Below are 20,370 nucleotides of genomic sequence, written 5' to 3' on the forward strand. Positions count from 1 at the left end.
CCCCTACTCCCCACCCCCCCACCCCCCCCCCCCAGCACCCACCCCGCTTCGGAGTCCTCCTGATTGAAAAGTGTGTTGCCAGTGGTTTCCTCACACGCTTCCTTGTGGGTTCTTTCACGGATGAAAATGGAAGATGAGAGACTTCCTCGCTGAAAATCTTTGAGTTCCTCCACAAGTAGTGACCAGACCTGAGACTTAGTGGATCACAGCGGGTCAAAGGGAGCAATGAGCAAAGGTTAGAGCAAAACCCGTCATTATGTGACTATAATTGTGCGCTGTTTCAGAGACAGTCAAAAGGACTGGATATGCTTCAAACCTGACCAGTCCGTCACGTGATTTCCAAAACTGACATTCCAGCCAAATGTGTTATGATCTGATTATTTAACGCTTTTGGACCTTTTCCATGCTGAAAAAGCCTTGGACATAATTCGACATTCCTTTTCATAAAAGCACTGAAGAAAGTAGCAATAGCAAAGAAGAATCTGAGCTTCCTTAAGGCTAGGAATGACAAGCCGAGGGTCACCCTGTCGGAGCAGGGCCTTCGTTTCCCGATGGCGCTCTTCCTCTCTAACCTTTGCCCGTGTAGAATCCCTAAGCGACCACACCCGGCCTCCTGGCTTCAGAACTCTTCCTGAGTTTTCATGCTTCTACACTTTATCTTCCCTCTCTGTGTCTATCTCTGCGTCTAATTTCCTCTTTTTTATGAGGACATCAGTCAAATTGGAGGAAGGCCCAACATCATGACTTCATCTTAACGTGACTGCGTGGTAACTTGACGACATCCAAATAAGGCCACGTTCTGAGGTGCCGGGCCCGGGACTTCCACACATCTTCCTTGAAGAGCCCAGTTCAGCCCTGCATGGGATAAAAGCCAGGTTACAGAAACAGATGTGATCCTATGGAGAGAAACCACAAAGCGGACACGCCAGGAATTTTTGGAAACCTATTGCACTGCCACCCTGGGAGTTCAAACCAAGTTTACCCAGATCTCCAAGGGCCGGCCAGGCTTTCAGATGTGCTCCGGGGTGCAGAAGAACAGGAAGAGAACGCCCTCTTTGATGGAGAGGACAGTCTTCACGCTGTGGGCGGGATTCAGATCCACAGGAAGCCTGTGTCACAAAGCCATTTCCAAGTATTTTTAATACCGACATGCAGAGGTCTTCCCACAGGAACACATACCCCCCAAAAATACAACCTTGCATCATGATCCAACACCATCGGTGAAGCACGCAGTGCAGAACGGGGCTAGAACGGATGCATTTGTACTTTTCACGAATAGACGGGGCTCTTGGAAAAAAAAAAAAAAAAGAGAACACACGAGTTGGTTTCTCCAGGACCTTTCCTAATTCTGAAAATAGCAGTTGCAATCGTGTGTTTGTTCCCCCCCCCCCCCCATCTTGCTGTGATGGAGTAGCTCAGGTTAGGAATCTGCGAAGCTTTCCTGTGGACCAAAAGCACTGGGAGCTATGCTCTCGGTAGCTCATCATCTACAACCATTGATTGATTGAGCTCCTTATTTCTGCGGTCTCAGCACGCAAGCAACCAAGGGCGCTGTGTTAAGGATATCACTGTCCGTTTTACTTGCAAACATAGGAAACAGATTCGATTTGGTCCCAAGGGCTGTCATTTTCTGCACGCCTGGTCTAAAACCGTAACTTACCTCTTTCTTGCCACAGTTCTACTCTAGCTTCCACCCCCTCCACAGCTACCCCTTACCCTTACACGGGTGAGAACGCAGCTCCGTGTCTTAGTTTAAAATCCCAAGGTACGACCCTCATCACTAAGCATTCATCTGTTTTCCTGAGGGGAGCTTTTTGGAAGGAGATTAGATGATAATTAAATTAATTAGATTGCTTGCTTACATGATAATTTGATTAGATGGTAATTCCAGATTGGTTAATACCACAGCTGGGGTAGCACTGGATGATTCTTTTCTTTTTTCTTTTTTTTTTTTTTTGGCCAGTCCTGGGCCTTGGACTCAGGGCCTGAGCACTGTCCCTGGCTTCTTCCCGCTCAAGGCTAGCACTCTGCCACTTGAGCCACAGCGCCGCTTCTGGCCGTTTTCTGTATATGTGGTGCTGGGGAATCGAACCTAGGGCCTCGTGTATCCGAGGCAGGCACTCTTGCCACTAGGCTATATCCCCAGCCCTGGATGATTCTTTTCTAAGATGTTGTCAAATAAGGGTCACTGAATCCCCCATGGTTTGAAAGCTCGGTCCCAGCCCATGGCAAGCTTGGGGAGTGAGGGAGAACCGTTAGGCGGTAGGGTCTCGTGCAATGAAGCGAGCGCATTGGGGGAATGGCTTAATACAGGGAGTACTGGACCCTTCCTCTCTCTGTCTTTTCTTCCTAGCCACCATGAGGCGAGCTGCTCTGTACTACGATGCCCACGTCCAAAACAATGGAGGCCAACGACCAGAGACTAAAACCTCTGAAACAGTGGCCTCCCACTCAGTCTTTCTTTCTTTGAGTTGATTTTCTGAGGCATTTTGCCACAGACACAGAAAGCTAGCACAAACACAATTTGTGTGTGTGTGTGTGTGTGTGTGTGTGTGTGTGTGCCAGTCCTGGGCCTTGAACTTAGAGCCAAGGTTTTATTTGCTCAAGGCTAGTGTTCTACCAGTTGAATCACAACTCCTGGCTTTTTGATGGTTAATCGGGGACAAGAATCTCATGGACTTTACTGTTTGGGCTGACTTCAAACCATGATCCTGACTGAGTACCTCCAAAGAGTCTCTGCCTCACCGAGTTCAAGTCTACAAGAGAAGACAGGTTCCTAGCTACTACCCAAGAGAATTCAGTAGCCGCTTCTGCCTCCATCTACGTCTGTGGGGTTGGTTTTCTCTGGAAAGAATATTCTCATGCAAAGGGACAGGAGCCTGAAGCGGCTCTGCTGCTGCAGGCGGGGAGGGCTTGCGGGGAATCAGTGTGGGAAAAACGCAACCACACGCGCGCCTCGTCCTTTCCCGCCAGAGCTTCCCTTTCCAGCCACGCTCTCCATTTTGTGATAATATGTTTTTAAACATCGGTCCATGTGCTTAGCGGATAGAATCGGGTTTCACACGGCCCGTGTCCTGCGGGAGGCCTGCGGGGGACCGGGAAGGACAGCACATTGCCTGTGGGAGAGGCCCGCGCCTGGCCAGCGCGGCTCTGCGGGACCCAAGTGCACGAGGACTTGCAAGCCTTGCAGTTTTCATTCATTGAGGCTGTGCTGCTGCCAAGCTCCTCTTCCTGTTAGTCACACGGCGGGGGGGGGGGGGGGGGGGGTCAGCCCCATCGGCGGTGGCGGCTCCTGAGTTACTGAGCAGCCCAAGTGCAATGCCACGGGGCGCAGTGATCTTGGCACCAGGCTTGGGAGCCACTTGGGAGAAACCCAGAGGTATTGAGAAAAAAAAATCACATGTGTAGGGAGGCGCGAGAGAAGGGGCCTAGCTCCACCTTCAGGGAGCCCCAAGTGACGCTCGCGTTCCAGCCAGTGTGAGACACTCACAATCGCACGACTGGAAATATTTAGCTAAATGGTATTTTAGGGCCCTCCCCTCCCCCTCCCCTCTCCCCTCCCTTTCCTTTCATAGCCCTTTCTTTCTCTTTCCTTCCTTCCTTCCTTCCTTCCTTCCTTCCTTCCTTCCTTCCTTCCTTCCTTCCTTCCTCCTTCCCTCCCTCCTTTCCCCCCTCCCTCATCCTCCCCCTGGCCCTCCCCTCTCCCTCCTCCTCTCCCCCTCTCTAATTGTGTTTCCCCTGCACCGCATCCACGGGGCCTCCTGGTTCACGCGGATTGTGTCTCGTCTGCAGACTCGAGCACAGGCTTGGAAACTAGCGTTTGCTCACGGGAGTTTAACACCCCGTTCTGCTCTATTTTCATAGTATGCTTTCTAAAAAATCCAAGATGTTCATTGGATCGCAAATGTGTGTCTTTCCTTTAAGTGCCTTCTGCAATGAATGTATCATCATAGACCTTCTGTGAAGGGAAGGGGAGGGGCCTGGGCGTGGGGTGGGGTGGGGGAACCCCGCTTGGGGAAGATTTTAGGGAGCTTGCGTGTGCTACTGAGCTTCTGCTCCCACCAGGCTGCCTCTGTATCTCTAAGAAAAAAAAAAACAAACTACTTCCAAAAAGACAAAACAGCCAGGCACTAGCAGCTCACGCCTGTAATCCTAGTTCCTCGGGAGGCCGAGATCTGGGGGTGGCGGTTCAAAGCCAGCCTACACAGGAAAGCTCATGAGACAGACACCTGTCTCCACCGAACCACCCCGCTTGAAGGGTTCACTTTCCGCCAGGGGTGTTTGTGTAAGGCTGAGAGGCGATGGCTGTCTTCTTGTGCTGAGAAGAGAAGCGTGGAGCTGCCCTGTCCTGTGAGCCCGCAGTGGCAGGAGGCTGCCTGGGCCTTCGTTCACACTCAGCAAGGAGAGGGGGGGCTTCTTTCACACTCAGCAAGGAGAGGGGGGCCCCACGGGGTCCATGAGACGTGGGGGGTAGGCCGCAAACCCAATGTCGCCTTCTTCAGAATGCTGCTTGAGGAGCTGGCGCTGGGAATCGCAGCCAACGCCGAGGCAAAACCTGCGAGAGCCCCACTGGGTGCTGGAAGGGCGTCAGCCTCGTGCCCCACTGGGTGCTGGAAGGGCGTCAGCGAGCTGTAGAGCGCCGGGCTGGGTGGACGGGATGGTTATGGGGAGCGAGGTGACCTCCCCATCCTCCCCCTCCTCCCGATGCCAGCGGGGGCCTCCACCTCCCTAAGCCCCGTTCCTCTGCTCCATGTGCTGTAGCAGGGCCCGTGAGCCCCCAGTTTGCAGGGCGAGGCGGGGAAGGGCGTCAAAGCCTGCCGTGTTAGCAAGCGCAGCAGATAACTCTTAGCCCAGTGTTGTATTTCTTTCCCATGTGGCTCCCTTTTATAAGTTCTGGAAGGATTCTGGCTCACAGGGCTGAGCAGGGCCCTGGGCCGCTTCCTGACAAGTCCCTGGGGGTGGGGTGGGGGGGTTCCCGCAGCTGCACCCTGCACCCCCACGCCCCTGCAGAGGACTGATTCCCCACCCCCACCCCCACCCCCGCCCAGGGGCCCTGGGGGCAGCAGCGGCCGAAGGAGGAGAAGACATGGACCCGGGATTACTGCCAAGTAGAGCAGAGCCTGTCCAGCTCCGTCCAGCCCAAGGCCCTCCTCCCGAGCTGGACCGGCCCTGGACAGAGGAGGCCTGGCTTTCCTGGGTTTGGCTTGCTTTGGATTTTCCAAAGAACCTCACCAGGGTCTTGTTCCTTTTTTTCCCTCAAAGCTGTTTGTGTTCCTCCATCAAGGTCTTTTGGATCACCGAGGGGACATTTCCCACAAACACTCCAGCCTGTAACATGCCTTCCGAGCTAAAAATATTCCGTGTTCCAGCTTCTGAAACTTTGCAAGCTACCATTCCAGTGGGAAGCAGTGGTGTCATTTGAGGTGAAAGAAATCAGTGCTGTAGTCATTTCAGCAAACAGCAAATGCATTATAGGATGAACTCCAGTATCCCTAATGTGCATGGTTAAAAGCACCTTCAAAACCAAAGGTCTAAAGAGAAAAAAAGAAAAAAAAACAATTGGTTCATTATGCTGGTGGCTTTTCTGCCTCGCAGAAGGCCAACTTTTTCTATAAAAAGCGGGGTGCTGGTGGCTCACCCCTATAATCCTAGCTCAATGGGAGGCAGAGATCTGAGGATCAGAGTTCAAAGCTAGCCAGGCAAGAAAGGCCATCTTATCAACAATTAACCAGAAAAAAAAGCCAAAAGTGGAGGTATGACTCAAATGATAGAGTACCATCCTTGAGTGAAGAAAACACAAAGGTCAAGCCCCCGGTTCAAGACCCAAAACAATAAGAACAGAATTTCTGTAACAATATTTTAGTAGCTATGTCAATTTCTTTACATGATGGTAAATATGTTGTGCAGTGTAAGTCATCTGGCAGAGAATGTGACTCTAAATTGAGAGTGGCACATCGAAGGTTATTCGCTCCACAGAAGGTAGATCAACTATTGACTCTTTAAGAGAGAGTAGAATTTTGAGTCTCCTTTCTCTTTTCCTTCCTTCCTTCCTTCCTCTCTCCCTTCCTTCCTTCCTTCCTTCCATCTTATAATTAGGGATCTGGTGGACAAGATGGTTATAGAAATGGCATCTGGTCTTCCCTCCTTTTCCTGCCACTTCTTTTGAGAAGCATATGTTCTGCTCATTGGACCATGTATTGGCTTCTTGGTTCTTTTGGTGTGTATGTCGTTGAGTTCTTACTTATCCTGAATCCGAATCCTCTGTTGGATGAGCACATGCAGTGACGGGGCCTGAAAGTAGCCAGATAAAAGGAACAGGACCCGTGTAACATTCACCCTAGGTCGCTGAGGCTGATGAAGGGGAAAGTTGGATAACTGAGCCCTAACTTTTAGCGATGTAATTATGCTGTTAAGGAGAAGTAGGGTTTCCTCTTCATTTCACTCCACTGTTTGTTTTACTGGGAGGGAAATGTCTTACCAAAGGTAAGTGAGGTTGAAGAGCCTGGGTTTTGGCACCTACTAGCAATGGCCTGGGGGCAGAGTTGCTTAACTTGGGAGGCTCATTTTCATCATTTATAAAAAGAGGCTACTACCCAGCTTTCAATTGTGTTGTAAGATTAGAGATTCAGGCACTCCCAATTATCTGTCTTAATGGAGGAAAGCAATAGATAAGGCAGAGAGAATGAACTTTCTCATTGGGTTTGGAGTCCTTCTCCCCCCATCCAATTGTTTTTCTTCCCAAATCTTTGCTAAGGTCAAGGAGAAATTCCCCTTACTTTATGGAAAGGATTCCCCTGTAGTAGGGAAGCTGCCTGTGTGGTGGGATTTTACTATGGACATGTAGAGGCCTTCCATAGATAATTGAAAGTTGGCTATGGTGGGCTGGCCAATGCAAAGGTTTCAGGTACTAGAAATACCTTCAGAGCTGGTGGAGGGGGGCACTGGTGCTTCTGTGATACAGGAAGATGTAGGGAAATATAGAGCATGCCCAGTGGAGAGCAACCGAGTGATCAGGGAACAGGACAGACAGCCCCTAGGTAAGGCTAGAGGGGACACACCCAGCCTTAAAGGTGGCCAGTCATCACAAAGCCACACAGATGAATACTCCAGACTTGTTGAGAAGAGTACAAGGGTCACTGCACCTCAGTTTTGTCATCTACCAAACTGTGACAGAGCATAAGCTTCACATCAAATACAGCTGCCCTATGTACTTCATAAACCCAGTGGCTTTCAATCATACTTGACCTTGAATAGTTTTCATGACTCTTGTGTCTCCTTGTTCTCTTCCAGAAAAGCAACCTTTGCAACCAGTAAAGTATAAAAATAAATTATTTTCCCTTGACATATTCACCTGTCAAGAGGAAATTTTTTTTCATTTCTCAAGATGAATAAGCTAATTCTCTTTGGTCACACTTTGGAATACAGTGATTGTTTTTTGTGGGTTTTTTTTTTTTTTGCTTTTTTTTCTTCTTCTTCTACCTAGCACAGTGGATCTCTGCTAGGATCTGAGAACAAACGTTGCATTAACTTCGAGAAGTTCCTGAGATTTACAAGCCTACGTTTTGCCCAAATATGAAAACTCACTAGTTAAAAAAAAAAAAGGACAGGATCTTAGTATATATCCTCATACTTGGTTTTTGTTGCAGATTTTAAGTCAACATTGTCTCATTTTCTTAAAAATCCTGCTGGCAGTAGCTTATGTTTCTTTATGAAATGTGGTATGTGGATGCTATTTTTCTCGAAGGTTCTTTTTGTCTCCTCCTAGATTTCACAGGCACCCTGTTTACATGTTCCCTCACACTCTCTTGTCCTTTGTGTAAAATAGGATGGTGAACTGCCCTGCTGGTGATGTGGAACTTATTAGCACGCTCTTGTGTTCAAGAAATAGGCTCAGCTAGTGGCAAGAGTGCTTGCCTCCTACACATGAAGCTCTCGGTTCGATTCCCCAGCACCAGGTATTTGGAAAACGGCCAGAAGGGGCGCTGTGGCTCAGGTGACAGAGTGCTAGCCTTGAGCGGGAAGAAGCCAGGGACAGTGCTCAGGCCCTGAGTCCAAGGCCCAGGACTGGCCAAAAAAAAAAAAAAAAAAAAAGAAATAGGCTCAGGTTCAGAAGGCTCACTAGAGTCTGCCCAATGCCCATGTCTTAGGATTATTGTGTAACTTGCAGCCTGTATATGGAAGGGTTTTATGTGATGTACTAAAATATTTTGTGTAAGTTACAGTTAGTATACTGGTTAGTATACTGAAGGACTCTGAGTAAATTACAGCTAATATACTAAAGGACTTGGTGTAAATTAATCCTTCAACAAAGTACAGCTACGATCTCTTAAGAAGCTTAGAAGTTATAACATTTTCCTCGAGCTTCAGTGAAATTCATTCTCTTCCTAATTTCCCTTTGGGATATGGCTGATCTCTTTCTGGGGACAAGGAAAGGAGGCTCAGAGAAGTAACATGGTCTGCGTTGACAACTAGGAAATAGAAGTAAATAGATTTCAGCCAAGAGGTGTGTGCATGCATGCAAACATGCAAACATGTGCCCATGTTTGTCAGTACTGGGGCTTGAGCTCAGAGCCCAGGTACTGTCCCTTAGCTTTTTCACTCTAGGCTGGTGCTCTACCACGTTAGCCACAGCTCCAGTTCTAGCTTTTTGCCAGTTAATAAGAGTCTTTTGGATCTTTCAGCCCAGGATGGCTTCCAGTCTTGATCCTCAGATCTCAGCCTTCTGTGTAGCTATGATTACAGGGATGAGCCACTAGCACCTGACTTTCCCTTGCATTTTTGACTTTAAACGTAGGCCACCTTCCATTCCTTACCGCCTGTCGCTCTCATGATGCAAACCTAATTCTTGGCAGTATCATGAGCCCCAAAACTGTGAATATCAAAGACCTACGCTTCATCTGTTTCCCTTGAAGGGACCAGTTGCCTTCTGTCTCAGTGTAATCATGTATGCATAAGCCACCAAATGCATTAGGGTTTTATTTTCCTGTTAGGCTACGCAAAAAAAAAAAAAAGAAAGAAAGAAAAGAAAAGAAAAAAGAAAAAGAAGCAGCAGCATTTTTTTACACCTGTCTCTATTCCCCAAATGCCTGAGGTGGTTCATTGCTAAAGTGAATCTCAGCCTGCTTTCAGTGACTCACCGCGGGATCAGGAAGTTCATATGCTGATGTGGATAAAGAAGAGGGAGAGGCAGGCGGGTGAGAATTTACCAAGAGACAAGCACTGACCTATCCAAAATTTTGCATGCAAATGAAGGGTTGTGTTTAAATAAATCAATTAAGAAGTACGTGTTATAATCGTTTCCAAGAAATGCTCTGCAAAAAAAAAAAAAAAATCAAAAAGCGTAGTTAGTTGAAGGACTTACCAGATACGTAAATTTAGAAGTGTTTCTCTGCTTAGCTAAGAAAGAAAGCCCACAAGCTCCTCGCCCCATCTCGGCCTGCCCACCAAGCCGCTCTGCACTGCACAAAGGCGTTAAGCCACTTGAAATTCCATATGGGCGATGAGAGTTGCTTCTGGCTCACTTTTTGGTTTGTCAGTCATGGGGCTTGAACTCAGGGCCTGGACACTGACCTTGAGCTTTTATGCCCAAGGCTAGCACTCTACCGCTTCGAGCCACAGCGCCACTTCCAGTTTTCTGGCGGTTCATTGGCATTTCCCGCCCGGGCCAGCTTTGAACCACAGTTCTCAGCTCTCAGCCTCCTGAGTAGCTAGGATGACAGGTGTGAGCCACCGGCGCCTGGCCCAGCCCAGTTCGTGGTTTACCTCCCAAACTCTTCCTTTGACCTCCCACATTCTTCTGTCCCAATTGCTTGCTGCTCCTCGTCACTCCTCATGTCCTTCCTTGGGTGCCACCTTTGAGAGAGAAGTGGGGCTCAGAATGCACAGGGATCTCTGGAGAATAAAACGAATCAGACACACGTCGCCGCCGACTGTGCTGTCCAGCACGAGGGAGAACTTGTCCTGACAGTTATATCCGAAGGGATGGGCTTGCAGAAGAAATGAACCTCAAGAACAGACAAAGGACTCCGGGCTAGGAGAATGTCTACGGGTGCAGGGGGCTCTTGCTTAGAACTTGAGAGCCATTGTTTGCTTCTTCTAGTTTCGGGAGTGCGTTTTCTGCTGGGTGCTGGTGTGTACATCCATTTACTCCCTCATTCCCAGGGTGTTCAAAAAAGGGTGCTTTCTCCACTTGGGTCTCTTTTTATGGCCTCCCCCCCACACACACACAGGGTACTTGGCAATGTGTGGGGATCTTTTCCGTCACCGCAAACCAAAATGTGCACCTTGTATGCAGAAATGAGAACTGTCACGAATCAGCTTTCATTATACAGGACAAAAGAAATTATCCAAATCAGAATGGCAAGAGTGCAGGGGTTGAAAACTCCTGATTTCAAGAGATCATGGTGATATCTTAACATCGACTCTCCCTCATGCAATCCTAGACCATTTTACTTCTTCAGAACACTTCAAAATCTTTGGATAAAAATTGCTGCATGTTAAAAAAAAAACACAACAAAATGCTCTCATGTTGCTACATGTCTGCAGGATTCAGAGAAGCTATTTTCCGGCTTCTGACTCAGCCCCTTCCTGTATTCGAAAGGCTTGTCTTTGCTCTTATTGGGTCTTTCCTTTTTAAAAGCTTGTTTTTCTCCCTAAAGTAGTATCAATTTTCAAGGTTTGGTCCTGTATTGTTGAGTTATCTAAGCCATTTCTAGCATGTTATTAAGAGTCTCAAAGAGAACTTTTCAAACTGGATTTAGATTGGGACTAAAGGAAACTTTCCTAAGGCCAATGATTAAGTCAACCCTAAACACGTAAATGCCACAGCTGTCCAAATGGAGAGCCAGCCACATGGAAAAAGAAAAAAGAAAAAGAAGCTCTCTGCTTTGGTTCTGGAACTTTCTTTTCAGTAGGCCTTTGGGACCCCACAGAAAAAGACAAAGAAGGGAAAAAAGAAACACTTTCCAAAGAAGATACTCTCAAGAATTATATGTATTTTTTCTGGAACTCCCTCTTGGAAAGAGAAGAGACAGGAGAGGTTTGAATCAAGGCTGCTTCTGATGAACGTCCTTTTCTTTCAGCTAGCCTGTCAACATTCAACAGCCCGAGATGGAGTTGGTCTGAACATCAGAGTGATGTCAGGTGCATTTTAGGAGTCCTTTTGACTTTGGCAGATACAAGGAAATATTAAATGCGTTCGAAAACGAGGAGGCCAGGGAAATGGAGAAGTAGGGTTTATTTTCATGGAACACAAATTGTGTACGTAGGTTGCTTTGAAAAGGAATTTCACTGAGGCTAAAGATTGAGAAGGAAAAATCAAATCAGCGACGATCAGGCAGAGAAATAGAATTCTACTTTCCAACGTTTATCTTGGCGTAGAAACGTCTGCCCCATTATCCATGGGAGTGTGTTCTTCCAGCCTGCTAATAATATTTCAACATTAGTTCAACAAATTCCTTTAGGGGATGGCAAAAGTCATAAAAAAGCATTGCGAGTTGGAGGGGACTGGAAGGTTCTAGAAGCCTCTCCGTGGAGGCTGCTATGAGAGGCAAAAGCTGGTCAAACAGTCGACCCCCAGTCTTGAACCACAGAATTATCAGTGCTACCTGGGATGTCCCTGGCATACACAAATCTCCAGAGTCTGTCTCTTTGCCCTCTCTCCGAGGGGATTATGGGAATGGGATTGGCTCACATAGTGTACAATGTACAATGACACTCACATTTTGAACAATGCGAGGGGGCTGGACCTGGCATGCTGGAAAAGGCGCTGTTGGCTTCCCAGAATGCTTTACGTAATGATGGCCGGGATGCTAGGTCAGCAGAGTCATCAACAGAGGAGACGCGAGCAGCCGAAATGCACAGGAAGCAGACATTTAAACAAGATCTCGCAGTAGCATGGTTATTTTGTCTGGGGCACAGGGTGGTGGGGTTTACTCTGCTATAATTTTGTTATTCTTCCCCTCCCCCCCAGAATCATATAAGTTTGAAAAGTATTCTCCTATGGTGACTGAAATGTGTTCTTTCTTTGCTGCCTGCTCGTGCTTCCTGTCATCTCTCATGGCAGAAATCCACGCTTTACCAAGAAGCTAGTGCCACACCCATGCACTCGCTGAGATTCTTCTTTTCCTTGTCAGTTCAAGGGAGCAGTGAGACTCAATTAAAGAGCATGACATCATCTGAAAGAGAAAACAGGTTTTCAGGAATATTGATTATATTTAGAGGAAGGACAACATCTAGTAAGGCGGGGATGATTATTTTTTTTTAATGATGCTGTAAAAATTGCCATTACCAAACTAAAATACAAATGGGTGTAGAGAAGAGGTGGCCAAACTTTAAGAGATCAAGTAGGAAATACTCTAGGCTCGTGGTCCATTTGGGAACTAGCCAACTACTAGATTCTGACAGATTTTATTTTTGTGTCTATAGTGGGGCTTGAACTCAAGGCTTTCTCCTTCTCTCTCGCTTTTTCATTCTCTTTTTTTTCTTTTGTGCTGGTACTGGGGTTTGACCTCAGTGCCTTATCTCACTCTCGTTTGGCTTATTTTGCTAAAGGCTGTCACTCTACCATTTGGGCCACAGAGCCACTTACAACATCTTTTTTTTTTTTTTTGTAGTTAATTAGAGATGTATCTTATAGATTTTCCTGCCCAGGCTGGCTTCAAATCTCAGTCCTCGGGTCTCAGCCTCCTGAGTAGCTAGGGTTACAGGCAAGGGCCACCACCACTCCACTGACAAACCATTTTTATAAGCTTCAGTACTCCATGGAAAATGAAGGTGATAAAAATCTTGCATTCTGGTTATTGCAAGGATTATTAGTTACAGGAAGACCCAACTAAAAAGGCTTAGCACTCTCTTCTCCCTTAACAAATGCTCACAAGGTAATCAAAACAATGCTATTGACCACGTAAATTTCAGCATCAGCCCCTCTTGAACAGGACAGGTCAGTATTTATTTCGACATAAGACGCCATCACGCTTTTCTCAGGGCTGTCATTTGTTTTGTTCCACAAGGATTTTTTTCCCCCCAAGTTGATTTCTCCCATCTCTGACTCCAGACTGCAGATCCACGCTGACAGTGAACTTAGGTCTGTGGAGCCTTTCCCACACGCGGATCAATTAGCATGCAAAACATGTTTTTCCTGACCCTTCTTACATGGCCCTAGGGAAAAAAAGCTTGTCAGGTTCACCTTGTGATTCGCAGCTGGGAGTTGGTTCTGGCTGGCTCTTCTTCAGGGCTGGCAGGACCAGGAGCATCTTTGGTTCCATTCCAGGGTCCTCTGTCAGGGATGGGGCGGGGGACAGCCATGGAGATAGTGTGTCTTTGTACCTCTGGCTACATCACACACATCAGCACTAGACGAAAACGTGACTCAGAAGAAATCTTCACAGGCACAACCGTTTCCTTAACCACTACTCTGGGAAAATATCAAGGTAGTTTCCCCCCCTCCTTGAAATCGGCACTCATTCGAATTCAGACCCGTACTTGGACTTAGCATTGTAAATGGATGAAGGACCTCAAGGCAGAATGCAATGGGGTTTCCAGAACATCTATGCTTTGGCCAAGGGATGCGTTCATCCCCAGTGAATAAACCGAGGAAATGTGGTGTATTTCTGCAGTGGTGTAGTAGTCAGCTCTAAAGGAGAATAAAATCATGAGGTTTGCAGGCAAATGCATGGGATTAGGGAGCATTATTTTAAGTCAAACAAGCCAGACTCAGAAAGCCAAGTTTCCCAGGCTTTCTCTCACATGTGGCTCGGGGGCTGGAGTGGGGGTAGAGGGAACATCAAAGTGGAAATGAGACTATGTAGGGTAAAGGGAGGGCATGAGGGGGAGAGGGGAGCGAGGATAAGGGAGATTAATGGGGTCGAATGTGATCACAGTACTTTATGTGTGTGTAAAAATGTAATAATGAAATTCCTATAAGTTAATGAAAAAGAAATACCTTTGTTTTCCCATCACTAATTCTGATGGACCCAAACCAAATGTTTGATCATGGGGCCTAGGACTAGGGTAAAGAAAAGGAGACATTTCCCTTAGGTGCCAAGTTTAAGGAATACCAAAAAGTGCACCCTCTCCTGTGTAGCTAATACTAACCATTTTCAAGGAATATTTGTCAGTAATCAAGGCAGATTATTTTTGTATTGTTGCATTTAATTTTAATAAAAAAGATAACTTCCTGCGTGTAGCTGTTTTTTCATAGAAGGCTTTAAAAATAAACACAAGTGCAATAGAATCCATAATGAACAAAATAAACATGCAGGGTCAGTCCTAGTGCTGGCCAAGCCCCATGAGAGCCTAAGGCAAAAGGAAAAAAGGCAGAATACTTATCAAGTAGATCTGATATGGACTCCATCGCCATTCTTGCATTGGGAGCTGTCACTAAGATAGTTCCTGGAGTTAAGAGCAGGGGCTTAGAAGGGGAGTGGGTTCTGTCCCTGTGTTGTCTCCTCTTGCCCACTGATGCTTGCTTTCTTGATGCTCCTCCTGCATGGTCCCATTCTCCCCTCTTGTTCTCTGCACTTGGTCACTCACACTTTTTCCCTGCACCCCAGCTTTGACCCATTTTATTCTTCCCCAGAGTCTGTAAGGAAAGGGGTCGCAGGCCTCTTAGACTGGCAATAGCCGAGTGGTCTGCTCTACGCTGGGACTTCCAGCGCCTGTGGTTTATAGCGCCGAGCCTGTCACCCACTCTGGGTTCCTCTGGCTGTGGATGCATCCACGCTGGGAAATGGTGCTCCGTGGATGTGGATAAACCCCACGGAGGTCTCGGGGATTCCCCACCCTCCCCAAGTCGCTCAGTGGCGATCTGGGGACACCTGTGACGGAGCACTCTTTGCAGAGGGGGTTTGGTGACCGGCTCTTCGAGTCAGCAGCCTGGGATCTGCAGGGCGGTCAGCATGGCGGTGTCAGTCATTGATAACCGGAGCACAGTTCTCTTCCTCCTCCTTAATCTTTACCCCAGCTGGGAGCATGGCTCAGGACCAGCCAAGTCTTGCACAGAACGCTTCGGGGATACAGGCCATCACACGTGTAGACACCCCGGGGGCCAAGGCCTCTGATGACAGGCACCCCACCCTGCGCCCTTAAGGTTGGTGCTCTACCACCCCACCCACATCACATCTCCACTTCTGGCTTTTTGGTGGTTAATTGGAGCTAAGAGGCTCACGGGCTCCCTGGCCCGGGCTGGCTTTGCACTGTGACGCTCAGATTTCAGTCTCCTGAGTAGTTCAGATGATCCACTCGAACCCCTGCTGCCCAGGCTGATATCATTCTTGGATCCAGAGAAAAGCAGAACACCTCCACGATGTAAAATGGTGTGTCAGACTGTGACAACATTAGTTTTGGCATGCTGGAAGCACTCATGGTAGACGCAGGCCCTCTCTGTGAAGGAAGCTGAGTTCGAATGCTGCCTCAGCACTCATAAAGAATAACAAAAGACACGCATGTCAAGGGATGAGCGCAAGTTCCAGGCACTTAGGTGTTAAGGCAGTTCACCAGCCAGTAAGTGGAGAAGGGAAAGGCCAGTCCTCTTTGAGTGATGTCGGTCACAGGCTGTGTTGTAAGGAGAGACAGAAAGGTGTTCTGCAAAACAATGGGCTTTGGACTCAGAAGATTTAATCTTGAATCCCGGCACTGACATAAACTAGCAGTGGAATCCTGGAGAAGTGATGACTGTCTTTCTTTTCTGGAAATGAAGGCGCCGACAATCTCGCAGGTATCTGTGAAAACAAGACCTAGACATTGACATGTCTGGCATGCAGGAGTTACGCCGCTGCACACCACCCTGGGGCTCCCTTTCCCATGATCCCCGCTGTTCCCTGAGATTGGGGTTTGTTGTTAATTATTACCTTCAGTGTACCTCAAGATCAAACTTCCTCCACAAGTGGGGTGGCTCAAAAATCAATGCTCAGAAAAGCTGGGTCCAGTCTGGCTGCTCTTTTCAAGAAGAATGAAAAGCACAGTTCTTTCCAGGCCCTTCCCTAAACAGGCAAGATTGCAGTACAGAGTACGGAGCCTGATGTCAGGCTGTAGCTTGCGTGGCTCCCACTAGGTGCATTAGGCACGTGTGTGTGTGTGTGTGTGTGTGTGTGTGTGTGTGTGTGCATAAATGCATGATCGCTTTCACCACAAGACTCAGGGAATTACAGCACACTGATCATTTCCAAGTAGAGCTGGTACAATGCCAATCTCATTTGTTACTGCCTTTTTGGATCTTGCTCATGTCTGCCTTCTGGTTGTCCTTTCCCAAAGGTGGCTTCTGCTTAGCAGTTGTTCCACTTACTCCTCCCGTCGGATGGGCCACTGGGCTTCCTGTACGATGACCTCTGCCCTAGTGTACATCTGGTCGCTCTGAGAGCAGGGTACGGGCTCTCAAGTTGTGCTGGACTGTGCCAAGTTCCAAACTCATAGGGTGCCTTTTGGACTCCTGTGTTTTTGTTTTCCCTTTTGTTTGAAGGTATTTCCTGGACACTTGAGCAGCATTTTCTATTCCCAGAGCAGCTTAGTAAGGAAAGGTGGACTTCCTTCACTTTGTTCTCTTTCTGTCTGGTTGACAAGACCAATAAATATGGTTGCTTCCTGTTGTCACCTAGTCTTTTATTTTTTTCATTTTCATTTTCCTCCTGTAGCTGGGGCTATTGTTCAGCATATTAGCAATACCCTCTCCCTTTCTCTCTCATATATATATATATATATATATGTGCACATACATTATGTATGTACGTATAGAATGATTTAGTTTCTCCACATTCTGGCCAGAATTTGGTATTGCCAGTACCTTTCACTATAGCTGTACTGATAGCTGTGCAGCAGGATCTACTTTACTTTTCATTTATCTAATAACTGATGTTAGGTTTTTCTGGTCTTTCTTTCATGACTCTGCCCATTGTCTTGTTGGCTTCTTTTTCCTATTGAGTTTTGAGAGTGAGTTCCTGGTGTACTCTGGATTCTAGCCCCTGATGGATGTGTCTTCTGCAGCCACTGTCTCTGTGCGGGAGTGTCTTTTCATCCTCTTCATCCAGGCTTTTACAGAGACAAAGCTTTCACATGTCATGGGGTCTAATTGATCTTTTTTTTTTCTTATTGTCAAAATGATGTACAGAGTGGTTACAGTTTCATACGTTAGGCCTCGAGTACATCTCTTGTACTGTTTGTTACCTCCTCCCTCATTCCCCCCTCCCCGCTCCCCTTTCCCTCTCCCCCTATGAGTTCCATTGGTTTACACCAAATGGTTTTGCAAGTATTACTTTTGCAGTCGTTTGTCTTTTTATCCTTTGTCTCTCGATTTTGGTATTCCCTTTCACTTCCCTAGTTCTAATACCAGTATATACAGTTTCCAATGTACTCAAGATAGTGATAGCGTGGGTACAACCACAGGAAGGGGATACAAGAGGACCATCAACAATAGAAGCTACGGTTTCACATGGCATGCTGAAAGTAATTACAACAGTGATATAACAGTCATTTCCATAACATGGAGTTGATTTCACTTAGCATTTTCTTATGCATTCATAGGGGCTCTTCATTCATTAGGCTCTTGTGATCCTCTGCTGTAACTTGCCTAAACCTGTGCTAATGATTCCCTAGGGGGGAGACCATAGAGTCCATGTTTCTTTGGGTCTGGCTCACTTCACTTAGTATAATTTTTTCCAAGTCCTTCCATTTCCTTACGGATGGGGCAATGTCATTCTTTCTGATAGAGGCATAAAATTCCATTGTGTATATATACCACATTTTCCTGGCCCATTCATCTACTGAGGGGCCAAAAGACCACACACAAGAACACACTAAAGCCACCAGCACAACAATGTTCATCGCAGCACAATTGTGCACTTGGTGTCAGATCTCAGCACTTTGGGGTCATTTATCATCCTGCAAGTTTTCTTCTCTGTGTAGACCCATCTTTTGCCAAATTTGAGGGCTATTATTTCGTTCTAAAAAACGAAAATAAGCAAAACCAAACCAACTGTATCACATAGAAATTGCGCATAGCGAGGTGTTCCACCGGGGCAGCTCCATACATACATACAATGTACGCGTGATATTCAGCCCCTCTGTTACAGTTTCTTACTCCCGCTCACGGCTTCTGCTTTTCCTCTTCCCTTCCATCTCTCAAGAAATCCTCACTTGATTTCTATGGCCTTGACCTTGGCTTCTGGTGGTTATTGTTTATTTCCTTCTTGCATCTGCAAAGGAGGTGAAGCATGAGGCCCTGGCTTCCTTTACCGACGTGATGGTCCCGTCTCTCTTGGGACGAGGCAGTGAGCCCGGCAGGGACCCCGCTTCTCTCCCGGCCCCTCTACCCTGTCATAGAGGCCGTGCCCATCACATTTTGTTACTTCTCATTTCTGGTACGAGGCTTTTCATATCCGTAACGTCTTCTCTGTCTTTGATAAGATTTATTTTTTTTAAAGTTTATTTCAGGGGAATACATTGTTGATCGTTCCAGGTGTTTTCTCTCTTTTGCCTCCCACATGCTGAGATTATAGGTGTGTGGTGCCGTGCCTGGCTTGCTTTGATTTTCTTAGCGTGGCTGAATCTTCCTTCTCCCTGGGGTTAGGCAGTCTTCTTCACCATTCAGGGCATGTGTTCCAGGCCTGGGCCAGGGGTTCTGGGGTACACTTCCGTGGTTTCCCGTGCTCCCCATCAAGCAATGGACATTTTTTTTTTTTCCAGTCCTAGGGCTTGGACTCAGAGCCTGAGCACTGTCCCTGGCTTCTTTTTGCTCAAGGCTAGCACTCTGCCACTTGAGCCACGGCGCCACTTCTGGCCATTTTCTGTATATGTGGTGCTGGGGAATGGAACCCAGGGCCTCATGTATACGAGGCGGGCACTCTTGCCACTAGGCCATATCCCCAGCCCCGCAATGGACATTTTCAGGAGCGGTTCATGAATTCACGCATGTCAAGGGCCACATGGTATTCACAACAGTAAACAGTCTGCTTTAGGAATCTGTAGCACTGAGAAATGGAAACAAGACGGTCCCCCCCCCGATTTTTTTTTTTTTTTTGCTGTTTTTGTCTTCTTTTTGTTCATTTATCTGTCTTTGGGAGTGCAGGAGGAGGCACAGAAATGGAGGGACAAAGGGTGAACAAAGGCAGCAATGGCACTCACTGGACAGTGCTGAAAATGAACTATCCAACTTGCGGGTGGGGATGGAGGGAAAAACTGAGAGACAGCAAAGAAATGGGTGACATTGTCCAGGAAGAAATGTACTCCTTACCAGACTTACTGTAAACCTCCCCTTTATAGTAACAATAACACATTTTCAAGATCTGTAGCAAAGCGTTCTTCAAAGCCACCAAGGCAGCGTCAGTGAGCGTGGTTGGTAGAGAAGCCAGAGCCCGAGCTGTGGCTGTAGGAAGCCCCCAGGGCCCTTTCCAGTGGAGGCCTTGGTGGGAGGCCCCGGGCCTTCTCCTCAAAGCCTGAGATGAGTAACTGACCAGTGGGCCTCCCCGGCTTCCAGGAACTCATCTTCAACCTCAGTCAGAATGCCACTGGAGCAACACACCCCACTCCCAGTGTGCCTATGGCATACTGTCAGGGCTGTGGAAGGGAGCCCCCAGCAGGGGGGTGGGCAGGTTGCTATGGGCTGCAGTTCAAGTGCATCTCTTGCCCATTGGGAATGATACTGGATGGACAGGGGCTCGTGCAACTTTATTATCCACGTCCTCCGCCGTCCCTTCGGCAGTGCCCCGACGGACACATAGCAGAAGTTACTCCCTAAGATTTCCCTCTTCTAAAACACTGCAGCCGGGGAGTCAGAGAAGCGTGTGTGTATAGATAGGACTGGTTATCTCTCCCCCGTCCATGGGAGGAGGATGAGTGGGTAAATAAATGATGGTGACCTAAGTCATGAAAGTAAAAAAATCAGGAAGAGATGAAAACGATCAAAACGATCAGCCAGGCATTCCGCCCCTCCCCCCCTCCCCCCACCCCCCAAGAGGGAAGTGGATTGATCACTGATTGCTGGATCGAAGGAATCTTCTTCAAGACAGCATGCATCTTCCTTTTTCTTTTTCCTGCAAGGGCACATTAAGGGTTATTTATTTTTTACAGTCTTCCTAAGTTCCTGCTTCCTGCACAAAGTCCCGAATAGCAGCAGCTCCCAGTCCGTGCCTGTGCGATGATAAGGGGTGGGGATCTGGGGCGGGTAGGTCAGGAAGGAAGACAGTTCTAGGAGATTTCCATCCAAAGGCCATTCCTTGCAGGGCCTTGGGGGGGAGTCTTTCCGTTTGGGGCTGTTCTTGGCAACTTGTTGTCAGATGCTAAGTCACCTCGGATGATAACCGCGTTTTCTTTTCTTTTCCTGTGAGATGGGAGTCGTGTTGACTCCCTCACTCATTCAGATGTGTGGAGCGCGCTACCTTT

This window comes from Perognathus longimembris, chromosome 24 (assembly GCF_023159225.1).
Source record: "Perognathus longimembris pacificus isolate PPM17 chromosome 24, ASM2315922v1, whole genome shotgun sequence".
Lineage (NCBI taxonomy): Eukaryota > Metazoa > Chordata > Mammalia > Rodentia > Heteromyidae > Perognathus > Perognathus longimembris.